General features: G+C 43.0%; 1 long non-coding RNA gene across 3 annotated transcripts in view; it reads left to right on the top strand.

The window, feature by feature from the left end:
* The window catches only part of LOC132368445 (uncharacterized), a 71,798-nt gene extending 45,062 nt beyond the window's left edge, over positions 1-26,736 (top strand). For 2 of the 3 annotated variants that reach the window (XR_009504087.1, XR_009504085.1), the window contains 2 exons: positions 9,767-9,925; positions 25,124-26,736. This is a non-coding gene — a long non-coding RNA (uncharacterized LOC132368445). Of the gene's footprint in view, positions 1-4,673; positions 4,781-9,766; positions 9,926-25,123 lie in introns of all 3 variants that reach the window. The other variant, XR_009504086.1, reaches the window with a different exon arrangement.
* Positions 26,737-27,526: the final 790 nt, after the last annotated feature.

The following is a 27,526-nucleotide window of genomic DNA, read 5'->3' as shown; positions in this document are numbered from 1 at the left end:
GCGCTTAGCTCAGCCCCGGGTCTCTTTGCACATCCAAGGGCTCACAAAAGTGGTTTGCAGCTCAGTGGACCATGAACAATGGCCTCAGACTTTCTCCCTCCCCACCGGTGTCTGCTGAAAGGGAAAAAGAGTAGGAGAGAGATTTTAGGACTCACTGATATGGTTAATGACACTCCCCCAGCTCCCTCCTTAGAAGCCAGAAGGCTTGCAGTCCATTCGGTTGTGGTCATTTTCCCCTGTTGATTTGTTGCACTCCTTCACTGCATCATAAGTCTTCCCTAGTGGAGCTAAGCAGACTCCTTATATGCTAGGATGTGTCTCTTACGGGAGGTCTCCAAGTATCATTCCTGGACCAAGAGTACCATCTGGGAACTTGTTAGAGATGTAAAGTCTCAGGCTCCATCCTAGACCTAGAATCAGAGATTCTAGGGGTGGGCCCAGCAGTCTGTGGGTTCACATGTGCCCCAGATGATTCTGATTTACACTCAAATTTGAGAACCACTGAGCTAACAGATGGGCTTAAAAGACATCCGGGCAGAGCACGCTGTCCACAAATGCCAACAAGTCAGTAACTAACTAAAGTACATGCAAAACACTACATTCTTCCTACAGAGTAGATAATTGTAGGGAGGCTGAGGGCCTTGTGGGTTGTACCAAGTGAGGACAAGGAGGAACATTAATGGAAGTTAACATTTACTGGGAACTTACTATGTGCTGGGCACTGTTTTGTTATATGATAACTCATTTATGTCTCACAATAATCCTGTGATGTAGGTATTATTATCTCCATGTAACAGATGAGGAAAGTGAAGCACAGAGGAGTTAAATAACTTGCTCAAAGACACACAGCCAAGAAGGGACAGAGCCCGCACAAGGGCTTTGTGGCTCCAGTCTTCAACTCTCACCACTTTGCCATATGCCTTCTTTTCCACCAGCCTTTCTTGAAAGGGTACTTTGACGTCCTGCTTCCACTGGTAATGGAAGAAATGGATTCAAAAGAATATTAGCTACTCTGCTTGGAAAGAAAGCAAGCCAAGAAGCTAGAGTCATTTCTATGGCTCTCTTCTTATTTGTAAATAGGAAAAAAAAAAAAAAAAAAAAAACATTGGGAGGCAATATACTAAAGGGAAATCTGAACTTTGAAATGAGATGGCCCTGGGCTCAAAGCACTGCTCACTGTAGGCTGAGTCTCTGGGGAAGTTACTCTCCTCATCTGTAAGATGGGTATAATAATTTACATCTCAGAGTTGTTGTGAGAATTAAAAAGCCTACATATGTAAAGCTCCGGGGTGAACAATCCAAGAATGTGCATCCCTAGCTTGCCCCTTCCTTTCTTCTGCATAGAATGATTTCCATAGAAAAGTAGAATTTAGGAATAGGTCATAATTTTGCGGGGTATTCCTAGATACAAACAAATGAAAGCAGAATTACTAATTCTATACACTTTTTTTTTTCTTCAGATTTTATTCTTCTTTTGCAAGGGTATTTCAGAGCGTCTGATTACTAGTACACCTAGAAGGGTGCCGAGTGAGATACCTTTTGATTAGGTGAGCAGAGGTAAAAAACCACTGGTCTTGAACATGGGTTACCGGGAAGCAGAGGGGGCTACTTCCCTGTACCCTGGGCCTGTGGGTTACTGTTTATCTCCACAGTTGGTCTATGGAATTGCTCTTGGTAGCAGCTGGATCCTGGATAAAACCTTCACCAGCAGACCAAATATTGCCTGCTCCTTGAGAGCCCCCTCACTGGCCTACTTAGAATCTGCACCTTCTAAACATCTCAAGGCCTCTCAGCAGCAAAGATCAGGAGCAAGCATTCTTGAGATAAAATGTGCGAGGGTGATAAATTCACCATACAGTACTTTTCCTCTTCAATAATCTCACTTCCAAATCCCTCCTGACCTTAAAATGATTAAGATGATAAAAAAGCTTTGTCATTTCATTGACCTACCATTGGCCCTCATAAAAAAGTCATCATGAACTTCAAATGTTAGTTAGTGTATGGTTACTAATATCATTTTAACTTTTCATATTTTTACTTTCTCTCATAATTATTTGCATTTTAAGAGTTCATTCACCTGATCAAAAATATTTACTAAGTATTTAGATATTTATAGAGAGACAGCATAGCCTAAGTTGTGAGGTGTGGGCTCTGTGGTGACAAACTGGGTTTAAGTCCTTACTAGCTGTGTAACTTGGTTAGTTGCTTAGCTTCTGTGCCTCATTTCAACATCATCATTATTGTGAAAATTAAATAATTTGAATCATATCAAGCTCTTAGAGCAGTGCCTGGCACATAGTGAGTGCTCAAAATGTTCTTTGAGAGACAGGGAGTGATAGAGCAGACACATATTCTCTGCCAGACACAGGTATGCACAAAGTCTCATGAGCTCAACTCAGCTCTCTAACGATATCATGTTGGCTACTTCAGAAATGATTTTTGGGGCTATAACAAAACTGTAATGAAATAGCTGAAATGTACCGAGTACTTATTACATGCCAGGCTCTAAGCTAAGAGCTTTACTTGGATTAGCTCATGTAATCCTCAACAACTCTGTGAGGAGCCATTATCCCCCTTTTTCAAGGAGGTGGTCTGAGGGGTAGGGCTGGGATTTGACCCCATCAGTGTGGCTGCGAGCCCACCTGTATGGAACCTCCGATCCTTACTGGGGTGTTGGTACTTGATGACAGCCTGTGTTCTCTCTCCCTCTGTCAGAATCTCTCATCCTCCCTGACGTGCTCTGGCCTTATTGCCCACATTAGTTCACAGTGATGCATTGCCAACTAGAAACAGACTTTTTAAAAACCAGTGGGCCTGTATTTTAAAAGCTTTGTTTGCAAAATCAATGGGACGGCTGGCTGGGGCTGCTGTTTGCAGAAGAGATACAGAGGGAGAAGGTACAAGGAATTTGGCCAAATGCGAATATTTATATTTTTCCAGATAATTAACTATGGCAGCTTGTAAGTGAAATATTTGCCAGTGCTCATGAACATTATCCAGGGTAATGTTATCTTTTGATTAAACAACATATGTTCCCTAATAATACGTATGTATGAGGGATAAAGAGAAAGGTGCCAAAATGCTCAGAATTTCTTAGATTTGGTGGGTGTCAGCCAGATTCTCATGTAGTTCAAGACTTTCGAGGGAGAAAAGGAGACTAGGATTCTGTTGATTATACATTGTTCTTTTTCTAATCCACCTACAAACAATATTGTGCATGTTAATAATGTGAGTAATAATACATGCAAAGATAACTGGATTAAGTTTGGTAGTAGTAAGCAAAATGAGCAATTTTATGAATTACGGTTTGATTTAATTTCTCCATGAGACTCATTTTCTAGGTCCGTGGGTCTCAAAGGTTAGCTGCGTCAGCATTACCTTGTGGCCTTTGAGAACGACCAACCTAGGTTGACGTTAGATTGTGTGAAGCAACACAGGAACGTACTGAATTGAGCAGGGGTCCCACTGTGGTATTCGAGACGTGTCTATTCCAGCGTGCTCTGAGAGATTCACATACATTTTCGTTTATCAAAGTATTCGTGATTTGATGAAATGGTGTCTGGCATAAAATCCACCTGGGTTAGCCAAAATTGTAACCTGGACCCTAATTATAAACCTGCAAGTTATTTTTCTTGCTGTAGACATCAGCAGATCTTCAGGAATACACACAAAAACAGCATCAATGAAAAGATGTCTGTCTGCGGGCATCACAGTGCCCAGATGGGTGCTCAAGTTCTCAGTCACTGGTTGGTTCATTGGTGATGCATCTCCACTCAGTACTTTCCTCAGCAGCTCCTCAGCTTCTTGTAGGCTTAAATTCTCAGGATGTACACTTCAGAAGAATGGGACCATTGCATGGCTTTTTGGATTATTTTGAGTAATATTATTAATATCCTAGCACAGTTACAAATATTAGAAAATATCTAACTCAAACCAAATCAAATATGAAAATATGACAACCAGATTGTCTGTACCATGACTCATTGCATGGTGTCCCATGATCAACAAGTATTATTTCTATAAGTGAAGTAAGTCAGAGAGAGAAAGACAAATATCATATGATATCGCTTATACGGTATGTGGAATCTAAAGAAAATGATAAAAACATTTATTATCTTATTTACAAAACAGAAACAGACTCACAGATTAGAGGAATGGATTTATGGTTACGGAGGGGTGGGTGGGAGGAGGCATAGATTGGGAGCTTGGGATTGACATGTACACACTGCTATATTTAAAATAGATAACCAACAAGGACCTACTGTATAGCACAGGGAACTCCACTCAATACCCTGTAATAACCTAAATGGGAAAAGAATTTGAAAAACATTAGATACATGTATATGTATAACTGAATCACTTTGCTGTGCACCTGAAACTAAAACAACATTGTTAATCAGCTATACTCCAATATAAAATAAAAATTTTAAAAATTAAAAAAAAATAAAAGTGAAAATAACAAAACAAAAAACCAAGTATTTCTAGAATAAATAGAGTCAGGCTCAATTTTAATTGGGTGTTAAGACTGTGGTATGTCAGATCCAGCGTGGTTAGAGAAAGAATTCCCCTAGAATTCATGGACTTCTCTTATTTCAACCTAAGGTGATTAACTCAGAGTCTTCCTCCTGGTCTCTTATATTCCATTGCAACTTTAATTCCCTTTTCTGGTCTAGAGCACCATGAAGAATATGTCAACTTTAATCAGCAGGTGAATCGTCCAGGTTGTTGGATTCTGAAGTGAGGGCTTTGAATAGCTGTGGAGCAACGTGAAGACACTGAGGTATCTAATTAATATATGTCAGTGGCTCGCAACCAGGGCCAATTTTGCCTCTCTGCTGGGGACAGATTGTCTGGAGACATTTTTGAGTATTACAGCTGGGGAACTGCTACTGGTATCTAGTGCATAGAGGTCAGGGTTGCTGATAAATATCCGACAGTGCACAGGACAGCCCCTCTCAGCCAAAAATCATCCTGCTGCAAATGGCAATTGTACCGAGGTTGAGGAAACCCTGGCCTGGGAGCTGAGATGCCCTCAGTTCACTGGACGTATTAGGAGGGTAAGTCATTGCAGCCTGTGATGCCTCAGTTTCCTACTGAAAGATCCAAGAAACCTAGAGTGTGACTTGGGAGCACCCAGTCCTGTCAAGCCAGCTAGGAGGAAGACGTGGACAGAACGGAGCGTCTGTTCTCGGCCTTTCCAGAAGAAAGGCTGCAGCTCTCATCCAGCAGCGTGGAATCCAGCTCTTGCAAGAATGTGGCATTCACTCCAAGACTGAGAAACAAATAGGTGTTTTCCTGTTATCCTCCTGTGGAGCTGCGCAAGTCATTACACGGCATTTTGAAGGAAGAATGATCGGTTAATTTATTCTGGCTGGATGTGGAGCAAACCAGTGCCGGACACTGGGTGGAAATCCATACCTGTACCTCATTATCTCTAATGGGAGTTTCAAAGGCGCTGGCGGATTTAGTGTCCTATTTGGTCTGAGTTGTATAACACATGTCAGTACGGCTGTTTCCTTGCTATGTCATTAATATTTAAATAATGTGATTTAAAGGTCTATCTGCACCTACAGCAATATTAAAATACATCATTCAGGTTTTCTAGATGGTTATGCAAAGGACTAGGAGTGGCGACTCGCAGGAGACAGTGAAAAGTTAATGGCCCTACCTAGAAGAGAGAATTAGCCACAAATATTTTTATTGTATGAATATAATTAATAAATTAAGAAGGTTGCATCTTTTTTTTTTTTTTTTTTTTTTTTCCTGGTCAGAAATCTACATCCTTGTATTGAATTGTTGCAAAGATGAACTACAGGGGATGAGTTCTGCCTAGACTAGCTGGGGGTGAGCAGCAGAGGTTGGGGGACTTGCCTTCCCTTTACTGTCTCCCTTCTGAGGTTTCCATCCCCTTTACCTCCGTGGTCCACCCTCGTCGCCTCTCCTGGGAGATGCCTCGGCTGGATGGCTCTACCACCTTTGCCTGCAGTGCACCTCATTCCCAGCAGAGAGAGCTAGTCTCCACCGTTGTTGCTTTGGAAGGAAGCTCATTAACAGATTTACCAATGATGTTACTAAGGAAGGGGTAGTAAACATTTGCCACTGTTTGGCCCCTAGCATTCACCTGCCGCCCCCTCCTTCTATCATGTCTTTGTTCAACTGTAAAGCCAGGTGCCTGGCTCCCACCGTGGGTGACAGAAGCCCTGAGTTTTTCCTCTCTAATTGAGGAAACAGTATGCAAGATAAACTCATCTCAGGGTCCTCATGCTGAGCAGAAGTTTCCTGCTCTTTGCAGCTCTGCAGCTTTCTTGGTTCTCCCTGTAACCAACCCCGCTTTTACAGTGGTCCATAGACTCTGAGCTTCCTACTGCTGTCGTGCTGTGGGCAAAGAATTAGCACATTGAACGGCCTATCAGCAGAATCCGTGCCTGATTTAGGAATGAGCCTTCCTAACGATGCAGGACAAATTGGTCATGAAATGCCTTCCAAACTGTGGTCAAATTTACAACCAAGAGAAGGTGCTTTGGACAAAGAATGTAGTTCGCCATTCCAGTAAGTGAATGTTGCCCACCATCAAGCCAGCAGCCACTCCAGCCACCTTGATGGTGCACCCTGAGGGGAAGACAGGATGGAGAAAAACACGATGCTGGCCCTAGATAGTTAAGGTGCATATCCAAGGAATAATTTTAATGAGCCTAGACTCTTGCAGAGCGCACCCTCCTTACCCCATTCTGTCTACAGATTTGTGGGTCTGCCCTGTGTGTGGGTGCACAGAAGCTCAAACAGGGATGAGAGATGGTCCTCCTTGATGGTAGCAAATTGGATTGTACTGTTTATGCCTGAAGGTGACACTTCATCAATACTGGAAGAAGCAGAAAATCTACAGGAGCTGATCTGCCCAAGTTGTTGCCAGGGATGAGGAAGGGAACCCTGAACAAGGATGTTTGCAGGCAGCAGTGAGAGGAAAACAAGCTTTTTCTTGCTTGTACCCTACCAGTTATTATACTGGTTTCACTTAATTTACCCTTATGAGTTAACAGAGTCAGTTTCCTACTCTTGAAGCCAAAGCTCTGTACACACTATAAGTGTGTCATGCCTCGCAGAGGTATTTGTGTTGCAACGCAGGATAACTTTTTAAATTCAAGGTTAGATTTTTCTGGCATCACAGGTAGGAGTGTGGAAGGAGGAGAATGGCATACTCCTTCACAAGATGAAACACAGTGAGTTCCCCCAGGTTTGGGCTGCATCCTTGCTGGATGCTGTCAGACAGAGGGCCTGGTGGGAAGGTCCACTACCACGGCCACCTGTGGTCATCTTGATGGCTTTAATCATGACCCTGTTTCCAGGTCACTTAATGACTCCAAAACTAGTTCTCTTATCTATAAAGTGAGAATAATAACAACTCATAGAATTGTGAGAATTCAATGAGGTGACACGTGAAATAGCTTTTTAAACTGTAAAGGGGTGTACAAATAGGAGAGATTTTTTCTCACTTTAATTTTTGAATAGATAACACATTTATGGCATATGTGGTTTAAAATATTTTAAAAGACATAAAAAGAAAGTTCCCTCTTACTCCTGCCCCTCAAGCACCCAGGTCTCATCCCAATCTCTTCCAGGTCTACACTGTTTTTAGTTTCTTTATGCATATGCAAACAAAACCCAACATATTTTCTCCCTCATTTTACTCAAAGGTCGAGTTATTCTTCTGTAACTTGCTTTTTTCTATCTAGTTAAATATATATCTTTTCGCAACCTGGCGAAAACACTTGAATTTGTTTCTATACCAATATATAGCTCATTCTTTTTCTTTTTTAATAGCTGGTTTAGTGAGTCCTCTATTGATAAATATCTGGGTTGTTTCCAATATTCTTCTGTTCAGATAAGTCTGCAAAGAAGCATTGTGTGTGTGTGTGTGTGTGTATGCACGCGCACACGCGTATATGTATGTATATTTACATATTGAAATTCCTCTGTCAAAGAGGGAAGGGTTTTTCTTTCTTTGCTGGTGCAGGTGCCCTGGTTAGAACAGGAAATCTTAGGCAGAGCTCTCCTTCTGTAACTCTCACCAAGCTCTGATTATTTGGCCCTGGACAAGAACGGATGGAGCCAGAGGTCAGTTCTCTGTAGCTTTTAAATTTGAGGAAAGAGAAGGCCAGCGGGAAGCCTGGGTCTAGAGTTGGATTTCTCTCCTCAGGACGTGATGACTTGTTCCTATAGAAAAGGGACCGATGTTGCTTCTTTTCCATATTTTGAAGCACTTTTCTCAACCAAGGAATGGGGATATGAGCCCTCACCCCCAGCACCGAGCTCCCAGCACAGCTCACTCCGTAACGTTAGCCACACGGCTGTCCTGTCAGCGGGGTATCCGATGGGCCCTCGCTCCATTCAATTCACTGTTACAGAGTGAAATACAACAGGTGCCAGAGGAGAGGGAGCGGAACAAGTCCATGTGTGTGTGGCCATCGTTCACAGTTTGTGGTCTCAGAGGCCCAGTGACTGCACTTCCTAGTTGTCTCGGTGGGTGTCATGTCGCAGTGATGGTGAGAGAGCTCACGCGCCCCCCGCAGCTGAGCACAACCTGGTCAGACACTGACCCTTCTGTGGCTTGTCCGAAGGCAGCCGCTGCGAAACGGCAGAGCGTGTTCGGGGCGACGTGGAGCAGTCACTGTGCAGAGGAAGTGCTGTTTGTAGAGACGGGCGGAGGTAGCTGCTGAGACGAGCCAGGCGGGACTGGATTGTGACAAGTCTTGATCGCTAAGTTCAAGCTTTCAAACTATTCCAAAAGCTACGGGTTCCGTTGGGGATTTTAAGTAAGAGTGTAACCCCAAACGCGCTTGCATTTGCCTGTAGAAAGAGCACTCTGGCACCAGCGTGGCGATGGATGGAAGCGGAAGACCCTGGGCGGGGAGCGCGGTGAGGGCGCCCCCCTAAGGCGGGAGGTGGCAATGCAGGCTGCGACCCACTGGGAAGCGCAGGGCGTGGGAACCGTGAGGGGTAGGAGAGGGCAGAGGGCGGGCTCTGGGATGACCGCCCGGTTTCCGGCTCTGTTGGCCACGTGGGTGGTGGTGCCATTTATTGAGCTGTACGCCCAGGAAAAGAAGCCGGTGCTGCGTGAGGGCTGAAGGTTCCGTTTGGCGGCGAGCTTGAGTTGCTGGAGAGCCATCGAAATGGAGACGTCCAGCGGGCAGTTTGACGTGCGAGTCTGGCTTGGGAGAGAGATCAGGACTGGCAATTGTACGGATCAGCCTCCTCTACATTTTTTTGCCACCGTTATTTATTTTTCTGGGAATGTTCCTTTCTTTTTTTCCTGTCTGCATCCTCTCTCACCGCCTCAAAACTGCCTTTCCCTTACAGTGGAGACCATGCCACCCAAGATGTAAAACCTCCTGGGAGGCTGTTTCTCAGCTAGTGGGCCCTTGGTGACGGTAACCACCTGCTTGCTGAAATGGAGCCCGGCCTGCGCATTTGAAAGTAATGTTAGCAGTTCTAGTCTCTGACGGATGCCGAGTCCACTACTTACAACCGCAAGTAATGAAAAGATAGCTTAAATGTTTCTTTCTTCTTTTGATTACAGGAGTAATTATGCAGGTGTTTATTTGATCAGCCTATCAGTCAGGAGACTGGAAATTCTTAAACTGCATCCTTTCAAAGCATCAGTGGCAGATTGCGGCCACCCTCTCACTCATGCACGCCCACTGTTTCTTGTCTAATGGAATTAATTAACCATTGTTCCTTCCTTTCCATGTGGATGTCTACAAACCTCCAGGCAGATGCCCTGGTAAGAAACCCACTGCTAGAGAAGAAAGCGAAAGCCCCTTCCATGTGTCGTCTTCTGGCACACTGCAGAACAAGCACCGTGGCATAAATCACTCCAAATTCATCAGCTCTGGCGCACCATCAAAGAAGAAGAAAGACTTCTAATGGGGTGAGCGAATCTTTGTAAATTCAAGAGCTCCTTTGAAAAATCCCTGACATTTCCTACTGCCATAGAAACCATCTTTTTCAAGTGGATTGTAAATAAAAACAGGGCCCTCTGGCTTCGCATTTATATTATATGTCTATGGTCTTTTAAATATGGAAAAGTATGCTTTATTTCTCTTGGAGGTGTCTGCCCTGTTGATCTTATTCTCATTGTATCTGACTGTAGTCATAGGGAAAGCTTATGTTAGCCTTTCTGGGTTAAGAGATAAGAAATTCACACAACTGATAGATGCCGATACTCGTTTTAATGCAATCGGAGGTTTTGTGTTCCCGAGAGCAGATGAATCATGGAAAAGAATTTAAAAAAATCTCTCCCCCAGCAACGGTAAAATAGTGTCATAGATCTGTGTGGAATTGCTCACAGAACTCCTGTGACATGAAGGCTGTGACTGTTTGGAGACATTTCATTTGTTTATCACAATTCACTTTGTGAGGAGAACCCAGTATTTCATTGGGGGCAGATATGCGCCCTTTGCGTATCCTTCTCGAGTTTTGACTGGCAGTCCCGCGGAAGAGGGCCTCTAAGAGTCTGCACGGAGGATGAGAGAAGAGTGGCTGGGAGTCGCTCGTGCCATTAGCTACACCTGCCAAACACCGAGCAGGCACGGAGGCATTCTGGGAGATGCAGGGCTTGAAAGCTTTCTTTGCTGACCTTGAGTTAAAGCAGAACTGATTTCACACATATGAAATGCACCCCAGGAAAAGTTCTCCCTCAAAAAGCTGCCTGTTTACCCTTGATTTAGCTAAATGTTCCTCTTTTGCATTCCCCTAGCCTCCATCTTGTCACTCAAGAATACTGAAATTATCTGTTTCTGTTTCACCCACCAAACTCTCCACTTTTTAAGGGCAGGGACAGGGTTTGATTCATTCTTATGCTGCAGTGTCCAGCCAGCACCCTGCACCTAGTAGGTCCTCACGAAATATCTTTCAAACAGAACTGACATGCGTTGAAAAGCTGTATCTTGTAACTAGGAGTGAGCTTCTTCAGGGTGGGTACCATGTCTCATTTATTTTTGGAATAATAATGAAGATAATAGCTTACATTGATTGGCTATTTGCATGCATTATCATTTCTAATTGCCTCATCAATTCTATAAGATACCTTCTATTATTGTCTCCATTTTTCAGATAATGAAACTGAGTCAGAAAGGTAATTTGTTTGACCTGGTGCAGCTAGTACGTGGTGGATCTGGGGTTCTGACACATACTCTCTAATTCCAGAGTACGTGGCCAGTGTCACGATGGTCTGCTGCCTCCAGGCCTACGCATAGTCCCTTATTTAGAGAAGATATTAAGAGATGTTTGTTGAATGAGTAAATCTCATAGGAACTCTGGTAGCTCAAAGTTGTCACATGCCTGGCTCACTTTTTAGAAGCAGTCAACACCTCGTTTCTCACGGTGCTGCTGGTTGATACTTAGGAGGTTGATCTCATGACCCAATCATGAGAGTTCTTCACAAATATTTTGTTTCTCATCCTTCCAGGCACAGTAGAATTCACTTCCTTGTTACTTTCTGTTAGTCATGGACTTGTGACTTGCCTTAGCCCATGAAATATGAGCAGAAGTGATATGTGTCACTTACAGGCAGAAGCTTTGAGGGCCAACGTGTGCTTCACCATATACGCTTTCCCCTGCCGTGGTGAACGTGGACATAAAGGCCAAGACGGAACAGAGCTCCTTGACGATCCATGTTGGTCGTGTGTAGTGCGAGGGAGAAATAAACCTTCTTTTGTTGTTAGCCGCTGACATGGGGGCTTGGTTGTAAGTGTAGCATAACCTCACCCATCTTGCCTAGTCCAAATATCAAATGACTGCTTCTCTCTCATTTCAATCATCTGGACATCACTGGCAGTGATGGTCAAAGTACAAGAGGTCTTCAGAAGACCCCTCGTACTTCAACAAATATTAAATTACTCCTCCTACCTTATCCTTTTAGACGTCAAAGGCACAGAGTCCTGCCTTAACTTGGAAACTCTTGATGGTACCCACTAGATATAACTCCTTTTGAAAGTTTTGTTAGTATGATTGCTTTTATGGATTTGGCTATGTCTTAGGTCGGGTTCTGCAGAAACAGACCCAGAAATGAGAATTCCTGTACAAGTGCTTTATTCAAGAAGGGCTCCCAGTGGAGACCAGGGAGGGGCTGGGGGAGCAGGACAGGAAGGGGGAGGGAGCCAAGGCAGCATGTGATCTCAGGCCAAGTTTTCAGGAAGATTCCCAGGGAAAGGTAGGTGACACCTCAGTGTTTTCTTTCCTGGAGCAAGGGAGTTAGGCTTCCCTTCTCCCTTGGTGAATAGTTTTGATTAATGGTTACCCTGTAGAAGATGGGATGTAAACCCCAGGAGCTGACCTCCTAGTAAGATAAGGGCATTCCCAAAGAAGATACACAGGCACTGGCTGTTGAAAGCACACTGAAGGGGGAGGAAGGGTGTGCACAGAAAAAGTTAATTAGGGGACATTTCTTAGTTTTGACGTATTTTAAACACTCTTTGCTTAGACACTTGTCAGGGAAAAATCAAAGACTGGCCTCCCCATTTCTGGGTGATAATGACAGACAGGGGGACCTGGGGGTGCAAAATGACCTTCCTGTCATCAGGGAGGCAGTCGCGATGAAAGATGATGTTGGTACTTGTGACTTCTGAGTCTGGTGCCAGAGAATTGTGCACCCGCTCTGGGGCACTCTTGGCATGAGAGCTGATTGTATCAAACTCTTAAGTGGGCCCTACTTTAATACAATCTGACGTGCACACTTCTTACTGGCCCATAAAGACAAATTAAAGTATATCTATTTACATTACAAAAGCATTTAGTGAAGCTGAAAGGTTAAATGCCAGCATTCCTGGAAACAGTTTCCAAGATAGCAAAAATAAGAATCTTACTGTGTAAATTGTTAAAAAAAAGTTTACCAGAAGAGTTTGCAGGATCTCTTTCTTCTGAGGTTTTCAACAAGGACTTATCTAGGGGCATGGGAGTATTATCCTAGATGGGATGGGAAGGGAATGACCTTTCAAAGTCGCTCAGATGTTGTGATCACACTGCAACAAAATTGGGATTCCACGTAACTGATCAGAACTGTTTATGCACAACACCAGACACTACATGAACATATGGCAGGAACACAGACACTGTGGAATGTATACATTGCATCGTTACGTTTGTGTGACTTCTGACTTATACATCTGTCACAAAGAAGGAATGAAGCCTGTGGTTATCTTTCTCTTAGACTGACAAATGAATGTGTAAAAGTTGGAGAAAAGACAGACATTGTATTTATCGGATACTCATAAACTACCAGAAGCTGTAAGTAAATGTGTGAGAATCAATTTCTTCGTGCTTGGGAATATTAACAGCATTTCAGTTGTAACTGCAGATAATGTGAGATTTGAAAACAAATACCAAATATGTTCCTGTTTGGAAATGTTTTAAACTTTAGTCTTTATCAATAAATCTAAATCTCTTCATTCCACCTAAAGCTCTGACATGTTATTTTCAAAATGTTGTGTTTTCCTTCTGGCACACACTCTTCTGCTTCCTTACCCCTTCTATAACAAACAATCATACAAACAAACAAAGATCGCCTCAGACCTTTAGAGTTCATTGTGCTATGCTGGCCCCAGCTCAAAAGTTGTCTGAACTTCTTAGCAGAATCATTTCAACATGTTTTGTTTTACTGTCTAGCTATAATACTTACCAGGTCTTTTTTTTTTTTTTTGAGAAAGGGGAGGAGCAGGAATGAAATACACCTTTCATTATAATTTATTTTAAGCAGGAAGGGAACATGGCTGTGCAATTGGCTTTTTTTCCCTTGCAGCTCTTGGATTCCCTGACTCTTTGTGGAGTCTTTCTGGGTGACTCTAGGTTACCTGCTGCAGCAGAATTGTGCCTCTTGCCTCTCAGTATGGAAGGTGCATGTATAGCATGATCTGTGGCAGGTAGGATCAGCAAGAAGTAAAACACTAAAGCTTATGGGTACAGGTAGATGTGGGTACGGTGCTTTAAAAGTGTGTCCACAAATTCTTTAAAATTCTGCTGACACCCCATCTTCCTCTTTTCTTTGAATCTGATTTTACCCTCATCATGACCCTGAACCTTAGCTTTTTCCTATTCTTTTTCCTTCTATCTTTCTTTGGGTTGGGTTCTCTTATCCTTTTGTCTATGCCTTTACAGGCACCCAAGATCTTCTTATTCCCTTACCCTTTCATTTTGCCTGCTTTGACCGTCACTAACCACACACAGCTCCCCAGTGTCTGTATTCTGTTTCCAGTATTGTCATAGGTGTGCATTGTCGTGGAAAACTGGTATGAGACTGTCTGTCTAGTAAGTATCCATGCCCCCCTTTCTCAGCGGGGGCCTCAGTTCAGCAGGAGACTCCTTTTCATTCTATTCTGTTGGTTCTCTCTTATGTCCTCCTTTATCCCACTCTGCCGTACTCAAGCCCTCACCTCATCTATTCCTCATTATTTTCTCTCCGCTTATAATCTTACCTTCTGCTTTGCTAAGAAGACAAGTCTTTCAAGGTGAGCCTTCTCAAATAATTAACATCCTTACCCTCATGTTTGTAAGGAAACATCCCCTGAAATAGCAGTGGCTCAAACAGGATAAAATTTATTTTCTCTTATGTATAGTTAAGAAGTGGGAGGTTCGGGGTCCTACTTTCATGATCCTCAGGAACCCAGATACCTTCCAGCTTAGTGCTCTCCTGTACCTTGGGTGTGGCTTCCATCTTCATGAGCCACAATGGCTGCTTGAGATCCAATGATTGTATTCACATTCCAGGAAAGAGGATGAAGAAAAGGAAGAAAACAGGTGTATCCCTTTGTTTAAGGACACACCCCAGAAATCACATACAACACATCACCTTACAACTCACTCAAGAGTTAGCCCTCCGGCTTTGGTAAGTCTGAAGAATGCAATCTTCTCTAGGTAGCCATTTGCCCAACTAAAATGTCAGAGGTTCTTTTTCTAAGGGAGGAAGGAAGAACAATGCCACTTCATGATATCTCTGTATAGTCACCATTCTCTGCCTTTATTTGTCTATCCAAGGAAATTGAGTCCTGTCTCCTTTCTAAGATGACAACTTCTGTATGTTCCTGTGATCCCACACATTTCATAACGATGTGAAACTGTATACTTGTTTTCAGAATTAGGTTAACTGTGTTTATTTCTCTTTGTATTTCTGACAGTGAACATTTTTCCTGCCTCTACCATTTATCACATTTGATTCTTTTTGAAGATGAAGTTATTCCAGAGGTTTAGTCATTGTATTGAATAAATAACATAAAATTACTCTTCTGCCTGCCTGCTACCCTTTTGTATCTTTTGAACTTGCTTTAATTAAAAAAAAACGTGACTGTGAATATACATATGTGTATATATGAGCATGATATATATGAGTATATATGCGTATATATGAGCATGATATATATGAGTATATATGCGTATATATGAGCATGATATATATGAGTATATATGCGTATATATGAGCATGATATATATGAGTATATATGCGTATATATGAGCATGATATATATGAGTATATATGCGTATATATGAGCATGATATATATGAGTATATATGCGTATATATGAGCATGATATTTATGAGTATATATGCGTATATATGAGCATGATATATATGCGTATATATGAGCATGATATATATGAGTATATATGCGTATATATGAGCATGATATATATGAGTATATATGCGTATATATGAGTATGATATATATGAGTATATATGCGTATATATGAGCATGATATATATATGTATATATGTGAGCATGCTACTCATTTTCATGTCATTTTAAAATGCTTTATTAATGTTTCATTTAAAAGTTAATGTATTGGTTATGAATACATTATTGGTCTCAGGAAGTATTAGCCTGCTCTGTTATTTTGGCTGGGCTATTCGGATCTAAGAGATTGACTGTAATCTTGTACCAGAGAGGATGCTTTGAAGGTAAATTTTCATTTCATGATAAAATGTTATCTGGTCCCATGATATGTGACTCAGTCTTAATTTATAAAGCTGACCGAGTGATGGCACAGAGAAGCCAATGCCATTGAAAGAAGAATTTTTATTATGTATATTTCTTGAAAAAAGGGGACACACATGCCATGCGGGGTCACGCGGGGAAGTACCAGGTTTGGTCAGGAGGTGGAAGCAGGAGTGAGGGGATAGCCTAGGCCGCAGGGAAAGGAAAGGCAGGGCAGGGTAAACGCTTTAGGATTGGGTAGTTTGAATAATTCCAGTGGGCTTTGGGGCATAGGGGCTGTCCCTAGCTGTCTGGTACCTGGCCCTCGGTGATTAGGGCAAAGGAATATAGTCTCCTAGAGTGCATGAAGCAGAGAGAGGAGATGATTTAGAATGTGGGCTCTGGATTGCATAGTTTGCCTGTGAAAGACTTGTTCCTGGCAGAGCCCTTTGTTACCTCTAGGAACTGGGTAGCCCTGATGGGGACAGTCTCTCCCTGCCAGCGAGGTATTTAAGATGCCAAAACATAAGAAACAACACCAAAAAAACCCCATGATTACTCCAGCCCGCCATCACTTTCTTAGTTCTCGTCTTGTTATCTCACCACCCCATCTCCGTTTCCTCTTGCTGTCAGATTATGTTCTCTCCTAACATTCAGACCTAGGTCATCCACTTCTTTTGCTTTTCAATCTGGTGCTGTCCTCATGCACTTTCGGGGCCTTAATCAGTGCCTCTGTCTATCAAGGATAGGGGTGTGGTCTTGGAAACTCTAGTTAGTGTTTCTCTTTGGACCTCTGCTTCTTTGTGTATAAAATGGGAGGGGCTGGGGAGTGGAGGAAGGCTTCATTTTTCCTCCCATCTATGCCTTTTTTCTCAGAGGCCATAACAGCCCCTGAAAAGGGGCCTCTTCCTGAGATAAGGTGTGGAGGATATTCTCCATCACCACGGTGTTTATTTACCCGGGAGAACAGAGGAGGGCAAGATGGAATATCTCTGGGTCTGACAGGAAAGGAAGGAGTAGGAACAGATTTCAGAACTCTCTGCCATCCAGTTGAGTATACGACACTCTAATTCTGCTTGTATATTCATCCTGGTGGTTATTAATTTTAAGCACCCATAATATGAATGTCTGCTGTTTCCCAGCACAAGCCATTGTCTGCAGCCTGACAGGTCTTTGTTAATTGTCTTATTTCCACCAATGTGTCTTTCTTCATCCTTCTCCTCTGCCTTGCATGCCCTCTCCCCTTCTTTCCTTTTATGTTTGCTCTTCAAGGCCTAGGGCTTTTAACTCCTGATTTTCTTCTCTGGTTTTTCTGACCTTCCTGAAGCTCTTCTGCTGGGTTTAGGGTCAGCACCATACAAGGATCCCTTAACTAATCCTAATTGTTATATATGTGTTAGCTTTTTTTTTTTTTTTTTTTTTAAAGAGATTTTGCAGATGTAAGTAAGGTCCCACCCAAATCAGTGGATTTTTTTTTTTTTTAATTTTTTTAATTAATTATTTATTTATTTTGGCTGTGCTGGGTCTTCGTTTCTGTGCGAGGGCTCTCTCCAGTTGTGGCGAGCGGGGGCCACTCCTCATCGCGGTGCGCGGGCCTCTCACCATCGCGGCCTCTCCTGTTGCGGAGCACAGGCTCCAGACGCGCAGGCTCAGTAGTTGTGGCTCACGGGCCTAGTTGCTCCACGGCATGTGGGATCTTCCCAGACCAGGGCTCGAACCCGTGTCCCCCTGCACTGGCAGGCAGATTCCCAACCACTGCACCACCAGGGAAGCCCCTGTGTTAGCTTTTTAAATTGGACCCTGAGCTTTGGGTGGTCAGAGGCCGCTTCTGGATGAATGTGGTCACCGTTTACATAGTACGTTTTCTCCATGGATCTCCCGATGGCCTGCTGTTCTTCTTCCTGCATCAGCTGAATGCTCTGCTGCTTCAGAATTCAGTGCTTTTACCCATGTGATTCCCTATATTTGTACACTCCCTCCATCTACACTACTGTTTCATTGGCCTCACTATGACTGCTTTAAACCTCAGTCAATTCTATAAGCTTTGGTTTGCTTATCTGCCACTCCCTAGGCTGTGAGCCCCTGGGGGAATGTGACTGGCAATGCTTGGCACACAGTAGGTTCTTAAGAACTGCCCTTAGTATAATTGAGGAAGAGGCCCAGCTGGCTTTTCCCATTTTATACTCTTCTCCACCCAAGACCCACCACCTTTATTTTAGCTTGAAGGCTGATATTTTACCAGCACAGAGAGGGACAGAACGTGCCATGAATTCTGACTTCTATTTGACCCTGTAGAGACAATCTGAATATTTCCCCTGTGGGTGCTTGAGGGAAGCAAATTAGCCCCATGCTTGTCAGTTTCCCTCCTCTCTTCGTGCTGTAGATGAAGGTACAAGGAATGAAACTGGAACTCTCTTAACCTTTTCAGGTCTTCAAATAATGATTTTCTAGACAGATAAGACTAAATTGGTGTTGGATCTCTGCTCAGGAGCAGGAAGGATGGCTGTTGACAGGCTGCATGTGTCTTGCTCTCAGCTTCATTGCCTTCCCTGCTTCTCGGTGGAGGAAATCAAAACTCTGATGGTCAGATTAGGTGGTTCTTAGCCTCTGGCCCTTGCCTGCTGCTGCCGATGTGAGAATTAGGCTTGTCTACCGGTTCAGATGAGGTGGTCAATAATTTGAGCACTTGAAGAAATGATTGAGGTAATAAGATCCTTAAACGAAAGGGCTCGTGAAGTGTTAAAAAAAGCCCACAACCCAAAGCATACAAACGGCAGTCCTCCCCCTCGACTTCCCACTGAAGAGCAGAGGGTTACCTGCCCAGAGTAGAGGACAAGGTCAAAATCGCCTACTTCCTAGGACTGCTCTGAACTGCCTCTATTAGTCATTCCTTTGAGTGTAGGCATCTGTCTAAAATGGAGCTGCCTGTTAACCAGGAGACATCTGCTGTTGACCTGTGTTAACAAGACCTTCATCCAGGTGTTCAGCTGCTCTTGGGGGAGCTGGACCATGGGTCAGGTGAGTCTTTAAGAGGAAAGGAGGTTGGCAATAATCCAGAGGTCGGGGTTTGTTTTCAAGGCCCATTTTCATTACATCCCACAGAGAAGGTAACTGGTGGGCATTGGCTTCTTCCCTGAAAAAGATACATCAGTGGTTGGGAGGAGAGGTCCTCAAAAACACATGTGGCTTAGGTTTCAATGTTGCCAAAACTAGCAATGGCTTCTTCAAAGCATCCTTATCAAGGGCCATGAGTCAATCCACATTTATTGGGTGCCTTGACTCTTGGAGGAATGAGAATTGGAAGGCCAGATAGGAAAGTTGTCATCAGACATCTTTCAGTTTAGTGGCGGGCACCATTATAAAATACACTTTTTCTGTAGTTGCTCCTTTATGTTACTAATCCTTTTATGGGATGGCTTTGAATCTCAATCATATAACTCTGCACTATCTGGGATAAAGTGTTAGGAGAAATGGGCCTGGATAGTCATTCCTCTAAGGTTTAGCAGAAATCAAGCTTTATTTATTATTTATTTTTCATGCTCTATAGCTAAAGGATACAGAGTATCATTGCATCTGACTGTCACAACAGTGCGACTTTTCTTCTAAAACCAGTGGAGCAGGATTGGTTTTGTGCAGTCACACAAGGAATCTGAGAATCACAATGAACCACTAAATAAAGCCTAAATAAGATTGTATAAAAAGTACTAATAAGAGGCTGATATTTTTTCTCTCCGTCTTTTAGTCTCTTGCTCTCTCTTTGTCTCTAGCTCTCTTTCCTTGTGTTTATAGAAGGATGGGAGCTCTCTAGATATTACATGGTCATTTTTTTCTTGTGACCCTTTAATTTCACTAAAACATCTCTCATTATTGGGAAAAATTAGGTTCAGAAGAGCATTTACTATTGTTCTTTGGTTTACTTAGTGGAAGATGAAATAGTTACTTGTGTGGCGTTTATGTGATTTTTTTTATAGTCCCTAAACTGAATATTATACAATGGTATGACCTTTTTATCAAAAAGCTGAACAGTTCTGGCCTGCAAAGTGTCCAGGGCATAGATGATCAAAGTCCCCTTCTCTCTGTCTTGATCAGACTTTCACCAGGTTCATTCTAAGCCACATTTCTCAGAGGCCAGTGACGAGGCCTAGGGTAAAGTCATACTGAGAAAACATGTCTTATGAGCTGAAGGAGCCGGGGGAACTGTAGCCTGGAAAAAAAAAGACTAAAGTGAGACTTCATTTGTTGTCTTGAGATATTTAAAGTGGTGTCCTGTTGCAAAGGGGCAGAACTTGGCCTGATGCCTAGGAGTTCAGGGCAGGGAGACCTGAGTAACTATTCCATCAGAATTGCTAAAGCCATGAGACTTCTGTCACTTGAATTATTCAAGCAAAGGCTGAATGCTCACTTGTGGGAATGTTTTGGTGAGATTAGGCTGAGTTATCCCATGTGCCTGCATCTCAGGTGAGGTCTTCCCCAGAATAACCCTCAAAAGAGCAAGAATTCTTTTATATTTGAATTCTTACACAGGGAATACAACAAATGCCTATTTGGGGAAGACAAATAAGCGTGGAGATTCTTTAAATACTTTAGTTGATGCTACTTTTAATGCATTAAGATTCAAATAATAGAATCAGTAAAAGATGAAGCAAAGGAATTTCTGAAAACTTTAGTAATGGTTTCTGGGTATTTGACCTTGCAGTTCAAAATATTGAGGTTGTTATAAATAAATAATTAAAAAATAATATAATACAACAGTACAGTAAGAGTTTGCTCTCTGGCAGTGGTTCTTATCTGGGAAGGATTTTGCCTCCTGGGGGATATTTGGACATTTTTGGAGCCATTTTTGACTGTCGTGACTGATAGAGGTTGTGCGTGCTACTGCCACCTAGTGGATGGAGGCCAAGGGTGCTGCTAAGCATCCTGCTGCTCTTAGGACAAGTCCCCACAGCAAAGAATTATCCAGCCCAAATGTCAGTTGTGCTCTAGCTGAGAAGTTTTGCTTTAAGGAAATCAGGAATATAACTACAAGACTAATAAAAATCATCTCAGTGACAACATCATGTGGAGTCACAAAATCCTATATTTTAAACAACTATTATGGGAGTAAAGATGATGTGTTTTGATGAACCACGTTTTGTGTTATGCGGCTCAAAAAATGTCTTTGGTAACAGCAGACATTCTGTTGTCAGCAGTGTATGTGAAGAGTTCCAAGAAAGCTGTTTCATAAAATGTGTGAATGAAGAAAGCAATATTTCTTTTTTTTTAAAATTTATTTATTTTATTTATTATTTATTTTTGGCTGTGTTGGGTCTTCATTGATGTGCACGGGCTTTTCTCTAGTTGTGCTGAGCGGGGGCTACTCTTCGTTGTGGTGTGTGGGCTTCTCCTTGTGCTGGCTTCTCTAGGCGCGCGGGCTTCAGTGGTTGTGGCTCGCGGGCTCTAGAGTGCAGGCTCAGTAGTTATGGCTCACGGGCTTAGTTGCTCAGCGGCATGTGGGATCTTCCGGGACCAGGGCTCAAACCCATGTCCCCTGCATTGGCAGGCAGATTCTTAACCACTGAGCCACCAGGGAAGCCCCAAAAGCAATATTTCTAAATCAATATGTTATTGTATATAATATGTGATTTTAAATATTTATTTGTAACAATTTAATAAACTAAATTTTATAGTCATTTGGCAATGTGATTTGCTCTAATAGTTGATATATTGAAGAGGGCCTGAAACAATTTTTTGTCCTTCTCATTGGGAAAAATGGCTGCATGCCTTGTATTCAGGCGAGCCTTGTATTTGGATGTGAACAGAAAATCTAATTCCAGGTCCTCCTAAGCTCTATGTGTCTGTGTTTGGTCATGGCATACATTTTTTGTCATGATATGAAATTCCTTCCTCTTATGAATCTGGAAATAACTTCCAAAGGTAATCAAATCTTTCCTACTTTTATTTGCTTTAAAAAATTACACACTATAAAATTCAGCACATTCTATGAGTTTTGACAAATGCATACAATTGTGTAACTACTGCCACAATCAAGATGCAAACCAGTCTATCATCCTCCAAATTTTCTCTTGCTTTCCCTTTGTTATCAACCCCTTTCCTCCATGTTCCTGGTTTTAAAATTTACTCTTACACAACTTACAAGTAGAATGCTTATTTTCAAAATAAACTCTTCTGCAGAGACCCAGCATCTAAATCAGACCCACGCAGATCTTCTCTGGGCAAAGTGGGTCATGGGGTCCTGAGTTCACCTACTCTGCCTCCCTCTGGCCCCAGCAAGGGCCTTGGGGACTTTTTTGGGAAACTGGTGCTCTGTAGAACAGCCAGCTCCACTGATTAAATTCTTCCATTGATCAAATGTTAGGTCAGCCCTTACAGTGTGCCAGGCTGGTAGCTGGGGATGGAGAGAAGGATGAATCAGATAGATATGGTTCCTCCCTTTAGCAAGCTTAGACTCTAGTAGACTGACATCAGTCAAGTGTCAGTGAAGCTGAGGAAAAAATGATGTCTTCTCTGATGGAATTATCCCTGCTCCTGAGCAGAGGAAGCTTCATGGGAACCCTTAGGGGGAAGGTGCAACCATGAGAAAGCTGGTGTGGCCAGACAGGCAAGGAGTTCCTGGAAAAGTCATCAGGGATTAGACTGAGTAAGGGTTTGTTGAAGGAAAGAAGAAAGAAAAAGAAAGAAAGAAAAGAAAGAAAGAAAGAAAGAAAGAAAGAAAGAAAGAAAGAGGAAGAAAGAAAGAGAAAGGAAGGAAGGAAGGAAGGAAGAAGGAAGGAAAGAAAGAAAGGAAAGGAAGAAAGGAAGGAAAGAATAAAAGAAGGAAGGAAGGATATTGAAAGAAAGAATATTGAAAAAATTGAACTTCATCTCAAGATTTGGGGTGAAGGGTGTTACACAAGACAGTGACATGTTCAGAGCTCTCTCTCAATTACACTGGTTACCATTAATAGAACAGATTAGAGTGTGGGATGGGCAAATATGGATGTAGATGGAGTAGTGAAAAAACTGTTTCAGCATCAACGGGCAGGAGATGATGGTTGGCACATGGAGGTGATGGTGAAAATAAAAACGAGGTAATTCATTAAATATAGGCTTCAGAGGTAAATTAACACTGGCCTATTGCTGAGATAAGGAGAGAGTGACAGGGAGGTTGACCAGATGTCTGGCTCGGGGACTGCACTTACTGAGGTGGTGCCCTCTGGGTTTGGATCAGGTTTAGGAGGGGAATACAGAGTCTACTTCTGAACGTGTTAGACTGTGGGGCATGGGAGATATTCAGAAGGAAATCCAGAAGAGGTAGACCGATATCAAGGTCTGGAGCTCCATTCCAACCATTGTTTACTTATTCTTTGGAAAGACCCACCACATTCTGGTCCTTAGCTAGGAATTGGGGTGAAAGTATAGCTGTGATGTGGTTGCTGCCCTGGAAGCACTGGAGAAGGAAACAGGATACATTTGGATTAATGTTGTAAAAGAAATATGTTCACACAGCCATGTGGCTCAGCAGAGGATGTGATTTCTTTTGCCTGAGGGAGTCAGAAAATTTTTTTCCAGCTTTGCTAGACCAAGGGTTTTCCTAGATCGAAAGTGGAAAGAACATCATTCTCAGGACAGAAAGTAAGTACAAAGTTTGCAAGGTATGAAAATTGATGGTCCATGTGGGGACTTTCAGATAGCTGGGTATAGGCAGGCTGTAGAGACTGTGTACTAGGGAAGTGGTTGGAAAGAAAGACTTTTGGGTCCAAATGTTGAACATGCAAAATGCTTTGCAAGGGAGAAGCCAGGCAGGGCAGCAAGGAGGAAGGAGACACAGTAGGATCTGTGGCTGCAGATTGCATTGTGGACTGGAGAGAGAGGGGCTGGGGTCAGGGAGACGGGCTGGGAGGAATCCCAGGTGTCCAGATGGGAGAAGAGGAGGTTCTCAAGGCTGTGGCCATAGGGATGGAGAAAAAAATGATGATTCGGGGACTTAGGAAGCAGAGTCTAGTGGTCTTGGTGAGAGAAGAGATGAAAGGACAGAAGACTATATTGTTTCCATTTTGAACAAGCAGGTTGTCGTGATGCTGTTCATTGCAGGTAGGCTGTAGAGGAGCAGCAGTGTTGTGGTCAAGTAGTGAATTCCGTTTTGCACATGTTGTTTGTGAGCTCCTGAAGGGCCTCCGTGGACCCCCAGTGGGAGTGAGGATGATGTGAACCTGTCGTGTCAACTGTGATTCTCTGGCAGGTTGTGTCAGACCCAGCCCATACTATGTTGCATTCCAATGGTTTGTTTTATGAGTCTCTGCTTAGATTATGGGTATTCCCAGGGTAGGAGCTGGGCTGTATTTTCCCTTTCTCTCTAGAGATATGTTGTAGGGCAGTGTCTTTCAAACTTTTTTTACTTCAACCACAGTGAGAAATACATTTTATATCATGCACAAACATCCATCTAAAATATACCTAAAATTTTCTTAGAAAACATTTACCCATAGCAACTGCAGTGCACTGTACTCTCTCCTTCCCTCCCCTCATCTCTCCTCCCCTCTCCCCTTCTCATCTCTCCTAATTTCTTCTTTTCATTTTCTATTCTAATTTTATTTTAAAAAGTTACTCCTTCCTATATTCACTTCAGGACGAGTAGTCTGCTGTCAGCTGTGTGTTAACCACTGACGCGGAGCACAGAGTGTAGTAAAGATCCTGGAATCTGTAGTCAGGCAGACTCAGGTTTGAACTTTACTCTGTCACTGAATAGCTGTATGGCCCTAGGCAAGTCATTTAACCTCTCTGAGCCTCAGTTTTCTCACTTGTAAAATGGAGACAAATGTTTCAGCCATAGTGAAGAGCAAATAAGAAAGTAAATATATATTAAACAAACCTAGTGGTATTAGTTTGTCTTGCTGCTGTAGCAAATTATCACACAATTAGTGGCTCGAAACAACACAGATTTTTAAATCTTACAGTTCTGGAGGTCAGAAGTCCAAAATGAGTCTTACTGGGCTAAAATCAAAGTACAGTAGGGCTGTGTTCCTCCTGGGGGTTCTGTGGGAGGATGTGCTTCCTTACTTTTTCTAGTTCCTGGAGGCTGCCTGCATTCCTGGGCTCATGGCCTCTTCTTCTATCTTCAGTGCCGGCAGCACAGCATTTTCAATGCCTCCTGGACTAACCTTCTGCCTCCTTCTTCCACATTTAAAGGACCTTGTGGACTCCCTCTTGCAAGACCACTGGAATCACAACTAACTGCTGAACAATCATTGACAAGAAGACACTGGAACTCACCAAAAAAGATACCCCACATCCAAAGACAAAGGAGAAGTTGCAGTGAGATGATAGGAGGGGTGAAATCACAATAAAATCAAATCCCATAACTGCTGGGAGTGTGACTCACAAACTGGAGAACATTTATACCACAGAAGTCCACCCACTGGAGTGAAGGCTCTGAGCCCCACGTCAGGCTTCCCAACTTGGGGGTCCGGCAACAGGAGGAGGAATTCCCAGAGACTCAGACTTTGAAGCCTAGTGGGATTTGATTGCAGGACTTCGACAGGACTGGGGAAAACAGAGACTCCACTCTTGGAGGGCACACACAAAATAGTGTGCGCATTGGGACCCACGGGAAGGAGCAGTGACCCCATAGGAGACTGAAGCAGACCTACCTGCTAGTGTTGGAGGGTCTCCTGCAGAGGTGGGAGGCAGCTGTGACTCACCATGAGGACAAGGACACTGGCAGCAGTTCTGGGAAGTACTCCTTGGCTTGAGCCCTCCCAGAGTACGCCATTAGCCCCACCAAAGAGCCTGGGTAGGCTCCAGTGTTGGGTTGCCTCAGGCCAAACAACCAACAGGGAGGGAACTCAGCCCCACCCATCAGCAGACAAGCAGATTAAAGTTTTACTGAGTTCTGCCCACCAGACTGCCATATATACACTAATATGTATAAAATAGATAACTAATAAGAACCTGCTGTATAAAAAATATAAATGAAAATAACAACAACAAAGGAACTTGTGTACATTGGTCTCACCCAGATAATCCGGGACAATCTCTTTATCTTAAGGTTGGCTGAATAGCAAACTTAATTCCATCTGCAACCTTGATTCTCCCTTGCCATTGAACATACTGTATTCACAAGCTCTGGGTATTAGGATATGGGCATCTTTAGGGCCACTATTCTGACCACCACAACAGTACAGTGAGTAGAACCTCATGGGTGTCCAATAAAGACCTGATACATTGAAGTTCCCTTTTAACTCTGACTGTCTGTGAAGTTAAAAAATATGTATAATATGAAACAATGCAACACACACAAAAAAAATCTGACCTTTAAATACAGATTCAACTTTGAGCCAGATGCCCATTTAACCTTTGGGAAATTGACGTTTGACGCTAAGTACAGGACTTGGCATTTGACTGTCTTATAGTTTTGAACACAGGTATCAGTATCAAAGAATCTTCTTTAAATGCTTTGCTTCAGTTGACAATTTGGTGAGCATGCTTTGTTGCCAATACTCAAATCAACGATGAAAATATTGAGCAGGCCAGGCCTCACGTCGAAGTCTTGAAGAGTTCTCCTGGAGGCTTTTCTTGGCCCTGAAACTGATCATTCATCAATACTTGCATCTGACCTGAGAGATAGAAGGAGAGGGGGAAGAGAGAAAGACAAGAGGAGAGAGAGAATGACTAAGAACAAGCTGCACTTCTGAGAATATGACACAAAGCAGATGTTTTTTCTGGGGATTGGTGTCTTGGAAAAAAAATGGAGTTATAATAAGGCCACTTTTTAATAAATATTTGCTATTATTATTATTCTACCTATTTTCAGCATTTCTCATAGAAACCTGGAGCTACGTATAAGACTCTTGCTGTTTCATGTTGGAAAATTCGCCTCCCCTGCCGATGAGGTTAAAGAGCTAAATCCCTGGCTACTCAGGCAGCTTGTGAGCCTGCAGTCAGGGCAGTGCCTAGTTCCCTGACACCTTGACTGCAAGAGATTTGAAAGAAGGGTCAACAGCAGCACAAAAGGATCTGGGAGCTCAGGTCGCATCTTCAGCAGCAACACAGAGGAGGGTGACATAGGGTCAGAGTTAGGGATCATGAGGGTGAGTTTACAGCAGGTCTGCCTCCTCTGAGCTGGGGGAGGGGGAGGTAGTGATAAGGGAGACAAAGCACCACAGCCACATAAGAGAAGGTGAAGGATGTCTCCACTCATTTTAATGTTTGGCCCACATGGCATCAAACATGGGGGCTTTGGGGACTGTCCAAAGGATAAGTTGACTTTTTCATACTCCATTGTCTTTCCGTGCTCTTGAAGAGTTCCAGCTTTCTGTTTTCCAGATGTTTTGCCTCTAGATGCATGACTGAATCATGTGGTTGCCCACTGACATCTGAAGTCACATTGATTCAAGGTAAGGCTGTCCCGGAGTATAAGGTTGGTTGTTCTTCTGAAACCATGAGCAGGGGCCTGGCTGAGGACAGTTCTGTAACCCAATGCCTAATCCAGAGCAGACCCTCAGTAAATTTTTGTTGAATTTGAGAGAGAATGGATTCAAATTGCTTCTCAATAGAATTTTGTATCCATTTTCTTGACTCCTGGTCATTATG

Source organism: Balaenoptera ricei, chromosome 7, assembly GCF_028023285.1.
Source record: "Balaenoptera ricei isolate mBalRic1 chromosome 7, mBalRic1.hap2, whole genome shotgun sequence".
Lineage (NCBI taxonomy): Eukaryota > Metazoa > Chordata > Mammalia > Artiodactyla > Balaenopteridae > Balaenoptera > Balaenoptera ricei.
Note: the sequence above shows the minus strand (reverse complement) of the source record. Positions and strands in the feature narration are given on the sequence as shown.